Source organism: Podarcis melisellensis (genome assembly GCF_964234715.1).
Source record: "Podarcis melisellensis genome assembly, chromosome: 6".
Classification (NCBI taxonomy): domain Eukaryota; kingdom Metazoa; phylum Chordata; class Lepidosauria; order Squamata; family Lacertidae; genus Podarcis; species Podarcis melisellensis.
The window spans coordinates 72,420,469-72,434,179 of NC_138538.1; the positions used below are offsets into that span (position 1 = coordinate 72,420,469).

The 13,711-nt window shown below is 45.0% G+C and overlaps 1 protein-coding gene across 2 annotated transcripts in view; it reads left to right on the forward strand.

Annotated features, from left to right (window-relative positions):
- Positions 1-3,303: 3,303 nt before the first annotated feature.
- LOC309371488 (ferric-chelate reductase 1-like) overlaps positions 3,304-13,711 on the forward strand; it is a 39,786-nt gene continuing 29,378 nt past the window's right edge. Inside the window, exons 1-2 of one of the 2 annotated variants that reach the window (XM_081914204.1) lie at positions 3,304-3,446; positions 3,558-3,643. The gene's annotated coding sequence lies outside the window, so the exon portion shown is untranslated. Of the gene's footprint in view, positions 3,447-3,557; positions 3,644-12,409; positions 12,590-13,711 lie in introns of those variants that run through there. The other variant, XM_081914201.1, reaches the window with a different exon arrangement.

A 13,711-nucleotide genomic window follows, 5' to 3' on the forward strand; every position in this document is an offset into this window, starting at 1 on the left:
TATTTGCAGAATATTTCACATCAAGGCCGCACAATTCCCCCCACAAATTCACATGGTGTTGAACGTCGATTACTCAGGCTGTATGCAGGCATGGATAATTTAACGGGCTCATCAAACAGTTTTCTGACAGGTCTCTGAAATGTAAGCCTGAGGCAGAGTTTCATCTGTCCGGAAGGAGGGAGGGGAAACTGTACTCAGTGCGTGAGAGGGGGAAATACCACACAGTTAATTTACTGTGCCTGAATACGACGCATACATGGACAAAATGCAGCCTGGCCAGACAGCATCCTTGTAGCCAAGACTTTGGGGACATCAGAGCTGAAATCCCTACTTAGCCAAGAAGCTCACTGAATTGTCTAAGGCAAATTACTCTTGCTCAGTCTCACTGACTTCTCAGGGCTGTTGTGGTGATGAATACTTTTTAGTGTGTGTGATCAAACACTTCTAACCTGTTGCTTGGAGGCAGGATGGGATAAATAAGGAATGACTAATCAGTTAATTGGAGCCAACTGCTAGGGGCAGAGGTCCCTTCGCCCCCACAATTAAATATTTGAGGGGGCCATTCCCCCTAAAGTTGATGGGCATTGCCATTCAAATGGTGTGGGTGAACCCCGTCATGTGATTGATTATGTGGGGTGGGGCTTACCTGCCCCCACCATATATTTTATTCAATTTGGCAGACCTGAATCAGTTCTCCGCAGTTGCTGTTGGTATTTGTGCCGCTAGTGAAAAAAATGTGATCATTCTAGCGTGTGGTGCCATCTTGTGGCCTTTCCATGGAACCAAAGCATTACCAACAGTAAAAAAGCAAATTCTCAAGGTGGAATTATACGTTACTAGGCAAATTTGGGGCCCTGCTAATTTGTGTGTAGGGGAGAATCAGTGGGCAGGAGGTGGGTACTTTAACCTTCCTCGTGTATCCATTGATTCTTCCCTGAAAATGTCCCTCTCTGCCATTTTTACCTCAGCTCCCCGCCCCCCCCAAGCCTCCTGGGCTCAAGACACTAGAAATAAGACCTATCAAGGGGGAAGTGGCCTGGGGGGGGGGGACAAGCGAGCATGAGAAAAGTTGCACATCCTGTGTGGATTGTCCCCTACAAGTGCCCCTCACACCTTGCATTTGAGTTACTTCAGTGCATGCAGGTTTGGAAACAAGAGCTGTCATGAGGTATTTTGCTACCTCTGACAAAGCAGCAAAGATCAGACTCTCTTCCACACTCAAGGTGCACAGTAAGTAAGGCTGGTCAAGTTATTTGAAACCAGCACCAGAAAATCCCACAAGCTCTTCTTAATAAGATAGAAAATACAAATGAAGCAATTTCCTTAGCAACGTCCTTTCATGACACCCCAAAACCAGCTGCCTGAGGCAGCCACCTCACTCTGCCTAACAGTAGAGACGGCCCTGTTTTGGAAATACATGTTTGAGATGAGGTGCACTTCCTCACATTAGGTTATAACTATATGGTACAAAGAAACATGAGTGCTACCAAATATAGCAACTCTGCATTACACATGGAGAAGCAATTTGATTAGGATTGTAATGCGAACCTAACAAATTAGCACTTTTTGAAACAATATGCAAACTGAAACACAGCTAGTTCAAAGTTCCCCGTTCTTCACATTATTCCACCTAAATAAATGTGTACAGAAATTTATAAAATATAAAACAGTGTGGGTTAAAATGCATAATCAGTGAGAATAACATAAAATGCTTGCAAAATTGCTTGCAAAAATGTGTATATACATAAAAATATGTATTTTGGGGTCATGTGCTCTAAAATGCTTTAAATTTTCACGAGGAGTGGAATGGATTGCCAACTGATGTAGAAATGTGGAGAACTAAATTTAAGATTGGAAAGGTGAGAAACTGAGTGGAACAAAAATTGGAAATTGTCAGATTTGTCTATCCTTACTTTGTATCTTCCCTGCCTCTGGTTTTCCCATAACATGAACTTTTACAGTATGCATGGTTTTATATTTCCAAACCCTGCTCTTCTTCACCGGAAGCTGCAGGTAGAATGCTGAAAATTGGAGTATAGCAGCCACACATACCTGGGCATCTCTTTCTGGGCAAATGATAGTAAAGTGTATATTGTAAAATGCAATTGGCATTGACATCCCTAAGACATTTTGGCACCTGAGGCAGAAAATCCACTTGGTGCTCTCCTTGTCGTTCAATTACAAAGAAACAAACTTTTAAGTGTGCCTAAATATCTACTGATGGGGCTGCCTCCCTGTAGGGATAGACCCTCCATCTTCTCTATGATCATCACAAAATTGAGAATGCATCAATAAAAGAAGCACAACTGTACAGTGCCTTAATAAAAATACTTTTTCAGAATGATATGGGCACATCAAGCACTTGTATGAATTCTACTGAAGCTGGGTTTTGGGTATCATGTTTTTAAAATGAAGCTATTGTATCGGTGGCTGAAGCATGAGCAAGAAATGAACCCAAGTGTGACCAGGTAAATGAAAGGGAGAATGCAGAGAAGGATAGGCTCAGTTTGCCAAGACCAGTGGCGTAGCGTGGGGGGTGCAGGGGGGCCCGGCCGCACCGGGTGCAACATCTGGGGGTTAGGATTAGGGGGCGCAAATCCACGGGTTAGGGGGTGCAAATTACTTGCCTTGCCCCGGGTGCCGACAACCCACGCTACGCCACTGGCCAAGACCTTTGCTGACTTCTGTGAGAGAAAGTACACAGGCTGCTACCATGGGAGACTATAGTTGTGGCAACTTGCCCAGCTCCAAACACTTGAGTAATCCATCATACTGGCGTTTTGTTAGCCTATGAGTAAATTTTGAAATCCAGAGAATTATGACTAAATCTGTGTATCCAGTAAGGCTTTGCATTTGTATTTCTGAAAAAAACCCATGCCACCCTTCCCTTTGTTTAAACCTGCACACACACACAAAGATCTTTTAGAACTTGCAAGGGGATTTCAGAAGCTGTATTTGAGAGAGCTGTAGGAAGGCCCATTCAAGTCTATTGGAAGACTGCCTGGACGGTGATTAAGTAGCACTGGGGCTACCAAAACATGTTGAACAAGCTGGAGCAGGCAGTCGTCTGCATTGGCTACGGTTCGGGTGGAGATATGTTGTTGCTACATGCTCAGCCCAGGTTAGATGAGAAAAGCCCCATAGCAAAATGGCAGAAGAAGAAAAAAAACACAGCTGTGGTCCAGTGTCCATGGAAACACTGCCAAACAGGCAATGAGGCTCACATGGAAGGAGTCAATGGAAGCTTGCCAACAGGAACACAACCCCAGGACATCTTCAATAACAAAGGACACCCACACTCCATGAGCTCCTATCGCATAGGGAACAATGACCCTCTCGCCCTGCTATAAGCCCCTAGGCATCCTTCCAGTTCTCTAATGCTAGGGGTAAGAAACCCAAGGGCCACATTCCCATCTGGGCAACCTTTCGAGGGCCTCATGCCAGAGGTGAGTAGGACCAGTGGCAAAAGCAAGTGGAGCACTGAATGCAAATATTACCTCTGCGTGGTAGGCTGGTTTCTACATGCACTCGCACACCCCTCTCTATTCTCCATCCAGGCAAGAAAGTGACAGTATCAAGACGAGTTCAAGGGCAAATTCCAGCCAGGAAAAAACCATCGAGGGGGAGAGGCAAAACAGAGCTGGTGAGAGGTGTGGCCTGGGAAAAGGGTGTGTGGCCGAGAGGCTTGAAGGGTTGCAGGACTCCTGCCTTCTGACCTACCCAGTGGCGTAGCGTGGGGGGTGCAGGGGGGGGGGGCGGCCGCACTGGGCGCAACACCTGGGGGTTAGGGTTAGGGTGCGCAAATCCACGGGTTAGGGGGCACAAATTACTTGCCTTGCCCCGGGTGCTGACAACCCACGCTACGCCACTGGACCTACCTTGCTCAGTAGCACTGTTTTGGGGCACAGCACACAAAGCAAAGAATGGAGAGGCTCCAGGGCCTGTTCTGCTACTAGGTCTCCTGTGGCAGCCACCTCAGACAGCCAATGCTGGGGTTATATGTTCCACTGGAGCCTGCCCTTTATCCCCAAAGCTACCCTGCTGTCTTCAAGGGCAACAGAAGTTTCTGTCCAAATGCCAACCTTAAAATAAGATTCCAGCTGCAAGTCCAGTCAGTTTCTCTGTACATGGAATGGGGGAGGAAGCAACCTCTTGTCCTTTGACTCGGGCACTTCAATGCCTTATTAGTCTGGCCACACAACATGGCATCCGTAGAGTTCCCGGGGCATCCATTTAGCCAGCATGCAGTTCAGTTCCCATCGCCTCTAATTAAAACAGGTCATTCACGAGTTTCAAAACGCACAGCACTTCCTACTGTGCTGTGACAGAATTTATTAAACTCAGAAAAAAACAGTGGCACTTTGTGCTGTAATGAGTGGAGATGCGCTCCAAAATTTCTTTCGCACTGAGCGCTTGCTGCACAGAATTTGCTCCCCTGGCATTTTTCAGAAACTATGTGCACAGAAGGATTTGCACCATAGCGCTATATATTTACTGCAAAGAAGTAGGTGGTTTGCATTTCATGAAAACAGGTTTATTTTTGTTCAGGCAACATTCCAACTTAAAGGACTTTGACACTAAGGATAAAAGTTCAGCTGCAAGCCTATGCGAAAGGGGGGGAAATGCCAACTGGAGAATTCAGGTACAGTATAGTGTTTATATTAATTTGTACATTGTACCAGTCAGGCATGTGGAAATATTAAAATGGATGATACTATGTTGTTGTTGTTGTAATTTAAAAAAGGACAAAAAGTTATGCTGGGTCCTTTTTCAGTCCTTTAGCTTTGTGACACTCATGCTATGCAAGGCACCTCCGCTGCTTTGCAGGCAACTCCTTCCAGCAACTCCTGCAGCCAAACTCTTGCCAAACGTATTGCTCTGCTGCCTTTGGACTACATCAGTGAGGCTGAGAGGGGGGTCTTGTCATCTGTGTATCCCAGGACCTCCATTCACACTGCCCAGGCTTGCACCCTGGAGAGGTCCCCTGGGTGCTGAAAATGCAGCGGTTTCACTTCACCTCTAGAGGGGCACTCCATTGTCTCTCGAGGCAGACAACAACAACAACAGTAACAACGACAACAGCTGCAGTTGACCCATTTTATAAAAGGACTGCATTATGCTTATTTACAACATCTACTTCCCACTTTCCCTCCTTTCCCCCTCTGTTTTATTGTCACAACAACCATGTGAAATAGGTTAGGCTAAGGCTGCATCCACACAGCTATAAAAAACCGCTCTGAAAATGCTCTGGGGAAAAAACGTTGTAAAGCTCACAATGGAAAATTTCATAGTGTTCAGCTCTACAGCGCCATCTGGTGTCACAGTGTTATAACGCTTATATATACATATATATATCTTTTACTATTGTAGCTTAGTCCTAAGAGTCAAGGTCACCCAATGAACTTCATGGCCAAGTGGGGATTTGGCCGCCAGTGTCCTAGATTGATACTTGAGTAACCACTAGACCCCATTGGCTCTAGTTCTAGTCAGAGGCATACCTAGGGTCCCTTGCATGCTTGGCAAAGAGCTGCATTGGTCCCCCCATCACTTCTCCTGTGTTCAATCTTGCTGCAGTAGTGGCTAATGGAGCAATCTGCTTAGCGCTATGCTGAATTCCTCCTTAGGTCATTGTAAGCAACCAAAATGGCAACCAAAATGGTCAAAGGCCTGGAAACGATGCCTTATGAGGAACGGCTAAGGGAGCTGGGCATGTTTAGCCTAGAGAAGAGGAGGTTAAGGGGTGATATGATAGCCATGTTCAAATATATAAAAGGATGTCACATAGAGGAGGGAGAAAGGTTGTTTTCTGCTGCTCCAGAGAAGTGGACACGGAGCAATGGATCCAAACTACAAGAAAGAAGATTCCACCTAAACATTAGGAACGAACTTCCTGACAGTAAGAGCTGTTCGACAGTGGAATTTGCTGCCAAGGAGACCTTCTTTGGAGGTCTTTAAGCAGAGGCTTGACAACCATATGTCAGGAGTGCTCTGATGGTGTTTCCTGCTTGGCAGGGGGTTGGACTCGATGGCCCTTGTGGTCTTTTCCAACTCTATGATTCTATGATTCTAAGTGCAACTAACTGCTCCTATGACTAGCCCCCTCACATGAACAGAACAGCATGAAGATCACAGCTCTTTTCCAGGGTCAGAAAAGCAACAGCAACAATTACTTTTGTATGCAGCAGCGATGCCATGGCTTTGAACAGGATATTTGTAAACCATGCCTTTTCCCCAATAAGGACATAAGAAAAGCCTTCTGGAACAGGCCAAAACTTTATTCTAGTTCCAAATCTGTTTGATTTTCTATGTTATCCTCATCTTGCATCTATTTGCTTGTTCCTTTTTATTTCTGTTGACTGGCTTCATTGAAATATAAGGACTTGTTTTATATTGCATTTTGGTACATGAGCAGCGATGTCACGCTGGCCACGTGACCCGGAAGTGTCTTCGGACAGCGCTGGCCCCTGGCCTCTTAAGTGAGATGGGCGCACAACCCCAGAGTCTGGCAAGACTGGCCCGTACGGGCAGGGGTACCTTTACCTTTATATATGCAGCTCCTAGGGTCTTGAAGGTTCATAAATAAAATGAGCTTGAGCAGACTTAACAATCTGATATTGTTTGGGATTTGTGGTATATCTATTTTCCAGTACCTACGTAATGAGATAGGTCATTGCAGAGCATAATTACAGTTCTGTGTACTGCTAAAATTCTAGGCTTCTGGAAGATATAATTAAAAAGAAGACTGGATAGAAATTACACAGTATCTGATTTGCATTCTCAATATCCAAACCCCATTCATTGTAAATGACCTCTGGACAGTTAAGTCCAGTCAAAGGCAGTTATGGGATGCAGCACTCATCTCACTTTTCAGACCGAGGGAACTGGCGTTTGTCTGCAGGCAGCTTTCCGGGTCATGTGACCAGCATGACTAAACCGCTTCTGGTGCAACAGAACACCATTAGTTAAAATGGACAAGGTTCTTCACAAGCTGTTAAGCGCAACAGCGTGCTTTGCAAATATGCCAAGTGATTTGCTTAACTTAAATGTTTTGAGTGTCTCAGGACAGTAACAAAATCAGAATGGAATCAATTTTTCTAATGATGTCTTTGTGTCCCACAAAATATTACATTACCTAGTCTGCCTCCTCCACCATCTATAACCCTGAAATGTAAGCTTTGAGTTTTACCTATATGCTGGGATGAACGTAATCTAGCTCACAACTTCAGCATTTGCTAAGTTTTATGGAGATCAACAGGCCTCTGCTGCACAGGGACGTAATTCCTATTGATCACTTTGCCAGGTGCAAAGGATAGAAGTTACAAGCAGCTGGAGAAATATTACCGGACTGGAGCGCACATTATAGTTGCCACAAGGATGCTCTCTGTACTGAGTGATGCCTGCCATGGCTAGAACAATAAAATGAGTTCCTGAATGGATAGCTTACTAACATTGGTGAGTTTCTACAAGAAACAATGCAAAGATGTGCATTCTCAGAGCAAATTAACAGGTATGTCTTTTCCTTCGAAATTATAGGAAGGGCTCCGTATCCCAGCTTCAACATTTCCTTCATTTGGTTCAGGTATTTTATGTCCTATGTAAACAGACTCCATTTCTGCACGTACACCCAAATCCACACACACCACTTTTAATACTTCTTTGAGAAATGGAGGGGAGGAAAAAGGAAAACCAGGAAAAACAAACAAACTGGGATGGCTTCTGTAATTCCGGGACTGTGCCTGGAAAATCGGGATACTTGGAGGGCATGACATTAGAATTAAAGAGATTGAGCCAAATGTGTGGTTTGGTTTGAATTAGGCAATCAAAGCCCAGTATCCTTACAAAGGATGCCTCCCGGTGGAGCTGAAAACTGATAAAACTGGTTTTGTTGGCTGTATTTTGAAATGTTGTAATAATCACCAGGAAGCCCTTCCCTGTCTGCCAATGATACTTTTACTGTAAATGTCACTACAACTGCTCCAGCTAGTGCAGAAGAGGACATTAACTCGATTGGCTACCCAAAGCTGGCTCGATAAACTCTGCTGAAACTAGATTTGGATGCAGACCTAGTGGTTGTTGCGATGTGTCCAAGGGAACGGGGGCAATTCGCAGGCCCCCCAGTTGGCTCCAGCCCACTTGCTGGCAGCCGGGCGAACTCCGGTTCTTTGGAACAGCATCAAACAGCGACTCACAGCTTCAGAAGTCTTCAGAAACTTGAGGAAACATTAACCAGCAGAATGAATAACACACAACAGAAGTGGCGGACAGAGTCATATGTAAAGGATATTTACAAGCAGTTTATTCAGCATAGTTCAGGACAAAGAAAACATGTCTGCTCTCTTTCATGTCCAAGAGCAGGAAGCAAAAGCAAAAGCTATACACAAACGGAAGTTCCCAGCAAGCTGTGCTGGAATGTAAACAGACATGTGACATACAACAGCTCCACACATCTGTTTAGCTGCAACAGAACATCAATATCCTAACAGAGGTATCCTTCCATCTCACTTCACAGCCATTTACTTCACCACCCTCCCTGTGCTCCAGTAAGATTGAAAGTACTTGGCACACCACACATGCTGGTGCGCACACAGTGCTGAAGGAAACCCAAAGGGACAGGAAAAAGGGGTGGAAATTCTTCCAGCATCCCTGAAACAGGACTTTCAGGAGACATTGAAAGAAATCAGAAGGCACTGGTGAAACTGGCATGACTTTCCCCTCATTTTCGCCAGAGAGAAGAGATGGGGAATTGTGAGTGTTCGGACCCCTGGGTTCTCCCTTGTGGGGTGCCTCAGGGTTCTGTCCTCTCTCCCATGCTTTTCAACATTTACATGCAGCCGCTGGGAGAGATCATCAGGAGGTTTGGCTGGGTGTTCATCAGTATGCGGATGATACCCAGCTCTACCTCTCTTTTAAATCAGAACCAGTGAAGGCGGTGAAGGTCCTGTGTGAGTGTCTGGAGGCGGTTGGAGGATGGATGGTGGCTAACAGATCGAGATTGAATCCTGACAAGACAGAAGTACTGTTTTGGGGGGACAGGAGGCGGGCAGGTGTGGAGGATTCCCTGGTCCTGAATGGAGTAACTGTGCCCCTGAACGACCAGGTGCGCAGCCTGGGAGTCATTTTGGACTCACAGCTGTCCATGGAGGCACAGGTCAAATCTGTGTCCAGGGCAGCTGTTAACCAGCTCCATCTGGTACGTAGGCTGAGACCCTATCTGCCTGCGGACAGTCTCGCCAGAGTGGTGCATGCTCTGGTTATCTCCTGCTTGGAATACAGCAATGCACTCTACGTGGGGCTACCTTTGAAGGTGACTCGGAAACTACAACTAATCCAGAATGCGGCAGCTAGACTGGTGACTGGGGGCGGCCGCCGAGACCATATAACACCGGTCTTGAAAGACCTACATTGGCTCCCAGTACGTTTCCGAGCACAATTCAAAGTGTTGGTGCTGACCTTTAAAGCCCTAAACGGCCTTGGCCCAGTATACCTGAAGGAGCATCTCCACCCCCATCATTCTGCCCGGATGCTGAGGTCCAGCGCCGAGGGCCTTCTGGCGGTTCCCTCATTGCGAGAAGCAAAGCTACAGGGAACCAGGCAGAGGGCCTTCTCGGTAGTGGCACCCGCCCTGTGGAACGCCCTTCCAGCAGATGTCAAAGCGATAAACAACTACCTGACATTCAGAAGACATCTTAAGGCAGCCCTGTTCAGGGAAGTTTTTAACGTGCGATATTTTACTGTATTTTTGGTTTCTATGGAAGCAGCCCAGACTGGCTGGGGAGGCCCAGCCAGATGGGCGGGGTATAAATAATAAATTATTATTATTATTAATTATTATTATTATTGTTATTATTATTATTATTATCAGCCTAAGTGACAAGAACAAGGCAGCTTTTTATTGTGATTTTTTTGCTCCTGATGATATCAAGATATTTATAAGCAATTTCGCTTTCAGTACTGCTTGCATCTGCAATGGCTTGGGTGCAGACATACTGCTCCATTTCTGATTGGTACATAGTTATCATGCTCACCATCATTACAGTATTATTATTATTATTATCATCATCACCATCATCATTATTAATTAAATCTGTTTACAGTGGTACCTCAGGTTAAGTACTTAATTCATTCTGGAGGTCCATTCTTAACCTGAAACTGTTCTTAACCTGAAGCACCACTTTAGCTAATGGGGCCTCCTGCTGCTGCCACACCGCCGGAGCACGATTTCTGTTCTCATCCTGAAACAAAGTTCTTAACCTGAGGTACTATTTCTGGGTTAGTGGAGTCTGTAACCTGATGCGTATGTCACCTGAAGCATATTTATCCCGAGGTACCAGTGTAACCCGAAGATCTGTGGATCACAGAGCAGTTCACAATATAAAAACACAAAAATAATAACTAACAAAGGCCATATCTTGTTTAATTAGCCAAAGTCCTGGGAGAATAAGAAAGACTTTGCCTGGTGACTAAAGATATGCAATGAAGGCGCCAGGAGAGCCTCCCTCGGGAGAGCATACCACAAACAGGGAGCCACTGCAGAAAAGGCCTGTTCTCATGTTGCTACTCTTTGGACCTCTCATGGTGAAGGCACACAAAAAAGAGCCTCAGATGGCCTGGGTTGGTGATTTGCTTTAAGCCACTCTCTGTCCCTTCAGTTCAGGGGGAGGTTGAGCAGATAAGCAGCACATTGAGAATTACCAAGATTTTCCAAGCACTCTCTTCTCCCAAGCAGTCTGTTCTCCTGTCATCTCAGCTGACAGCTACTCATTATGTGGTAAAACTAATAACATTAATGCGGGTGAGAGGATTTGAAGGGCAGGAGGGGGCTTAGTTTTTCCCTTGCCCACCATGTCCCCTCCATATCCCATTCTCTGACCACTTCCCTTCATCTCGGTTCATCCAATGAGAGTAACAACAGTCTTAAAGGGATACTAGCAGGCAGGAGAAGGATAAACCACCATGCTTTGATTTTTTTCTAGCAAATGCCCACCTTCCTCCACCCAGTGCTAACATTAATTTGGCTAAAAACATGCAGTCTGCCAAGGTATACTTTCAGAGAGACACTTTCTCACTCTCCTGTTTGAGACCCATAGAAATGCAGTTTTGCAACAGAGAAATGCATCTGATTCGCAGGAAGTCTTATAACTTCCATTGCCACCAAATCAGAATGAATGCTCAATAAATAGGGCTCATTAACCTGGACAAACTTTGTGCAAGCAAATAGCTAAAGGAACAGGTCAGCAAATGGAGGAAAGAGGCAATATCAGGACTTTGCTCCCTGATCCTGAGCAGAGGTAAATAGGACTTGGAAATAGAAGTATTTGCAGCTGTTCCGATGACTCCAAATGAGTGTTTGAGGGGTTAAAGGGAAGAAAGCTAGTGAAATGAGTTGCTTCTGCTGCCCTTGCTCTGTAAATACTTAACAAGCATTTAGTGCCACAAACATTTTTTTTTGTTGCTGTTAAAAAAAGATTCTGAACTTTATGAATGGATTGAACATTGACCAATTTATGAAATTGCTCTGGTTTTTTCTCTCTTGGAGGGTTTTAAGGTATTGTGAAGTGGAGGGGAGGGAGTTGAGGTGGCGGCAAGACAAGGGGCTGGTCCTAAGCCATATGTTGCTTAAGGATGTCTAGTTGATCTCAAATGCCTTTTAGCAGTAAGTGAGTGCAGGATCAGGGCCTCTTCATTATTTGGTTGAAAGGCAGCTGTAAAACTGAGTGCTTATTTTTAGCAGGACTCAACATTTCTCTGATGAAAATAGGAATGTAATAATAATAATAATAATAATAATAATAATAATAATAATAATAATAATATATCCCACCCATCTGTTTGGGTTGCCCCAGCCACTCTGAATGACCTCCAACATATATACAAACATAATAAAACATTAAACACTACAAAACTTCCCTATACAGAGCTGCCTTCAGATGTCTTCTAAACGCTGCATATTACTTATCTCCTTGGCTGCTGGGTCACATAACTCCATACCCTCCAACATTTCCACGATGAAAATGGGGGTGTCCTAAGGAAAAGTGAGACATTTTGGGATCAAATAAGAAACTGGAAGGGTTTCTGCAAAACCCTGGAAAATAGGGACACTTGGAGGGTCTGCAGGAGGGACTAAAGTTCAGTTACCTGGAAGTGGATCCCACAAGCTTCGATGAGTTTTGTGTCCCTTGGGGGGGTTCACTCCTAGATGTATCTATGAAAGGAGCTCAGCAGCCTGAGCCTATGTATTCTTCCTTGATCTGAAAAAGTAAGTCCCGCTGATTCCAGCGGGGTGTTCACCCACCTACCCAATTCTTCCCCAGAGCTGCTTCAAGGACGAGTTTGCTTTCGCCTTAACTTTGCTTGGCTCCACCCACGTCTGAGAGATGCGATACAGCTTGTCAGAAAGCAGGAAGAGCCTCCTGCAAGATAAGAGCGCGTTTCTTCACTGCAGCCTCCATGCTCACAGCAGTGAGTCGGAACGACTTGCTTGCCAGAGAAATGCCCACCCTTTAAAAAGAAAAAAGGAAAAATCCTGTTTGGGTAAAAGGGGGAAGCCTAGCAGCTGCGTTTATGCCACACGAGCAGCGTGTTCCTTAAGGTAAGAAACAGGTGTCTTATGAATTCCTTTCTTAAGAGGGTGTGTGCATCTTGGGTGTCTATGCTGTGCTTAAGACACTGTGTTCAGTGTGACGCTTATAAGAGGGGACTTTGTGACTGGCTGTGTGTTGGATGGCTTTGCCAAACCTGTGCCTTCTCTCACCCTTGTCTTCTTCTAATTTTTCTTTAAAAAAATCCCAATATATATTGCAGGGATTGGTTATGTTAATTAAGGAAAAGTTGAAGGAGCTCTTAAATATAAAAGTTCTTACTTGATCGGATTCTGTATCTATAAACTTTGTTGCCTTTGTTTCAATGCAGTGTGTGCTAATGTAACCAAATATTCAAAGTTGTGGGTGGGTATATTTGATGTTATCTGTTTGTGGGAGGGGCAGACTCTCCACAGACTCTCTGAGTGCCCCTATTTTCCAGGGACAATCCTAGATTTACAGAAGCCATCCTAGTTTCTGATTTGCAGTGGCGTAGCGTGGGGGGTGCAGGGGGGGCCCCGCCGCACCGGGCGCAACATCTGGGGGTTAGGGTTAGGGGGTGCAAATCCACGGGTTAGAAGGCACAAATTACTTGCCTTGCCCCAGGTGCTGACAACCCACGCTACGCCACTGCTGATTTGATTCCAGAATGTCCCGCTTTTCTGTAGCGCGTACCCATTTTCAGCAGATGTTGGAGGGTGTGGAGTTATGCGGCCCCTTAGCCAAGGAGATAAGTAACCATACAACCTTTAAAAGACATCTGAAGGCAGCCCTATACAATGAAGTTTTTAAAAATGTTGAGTTATGTTTTTATATATGTTGGAAGCCACCCGGAATAACTGGGGCAAGCTAGTCAGATGGGTGGCGTATAAATAATATCGTTATCATTATTGAATAGGATGTCCCCATTTTCATGGAAGTAATGTTGGAGGGTTTGTCTCCATAATCTCTAGGGTCAGAAAAGAGCTAGAATTTGAGCCAACTCGCAAATTCACGAAGTACACAAAGTTTAGTTTAGTTTTAAAGTCAAGCACTGTTTTGTTCAGTTTAGGACCACAAGTCCAGACATCTGCGTACAGCTAACAAGGCATAAGCCAAGTCTTTAATGTGACAAAAGGTGTTGATGGCCCGTG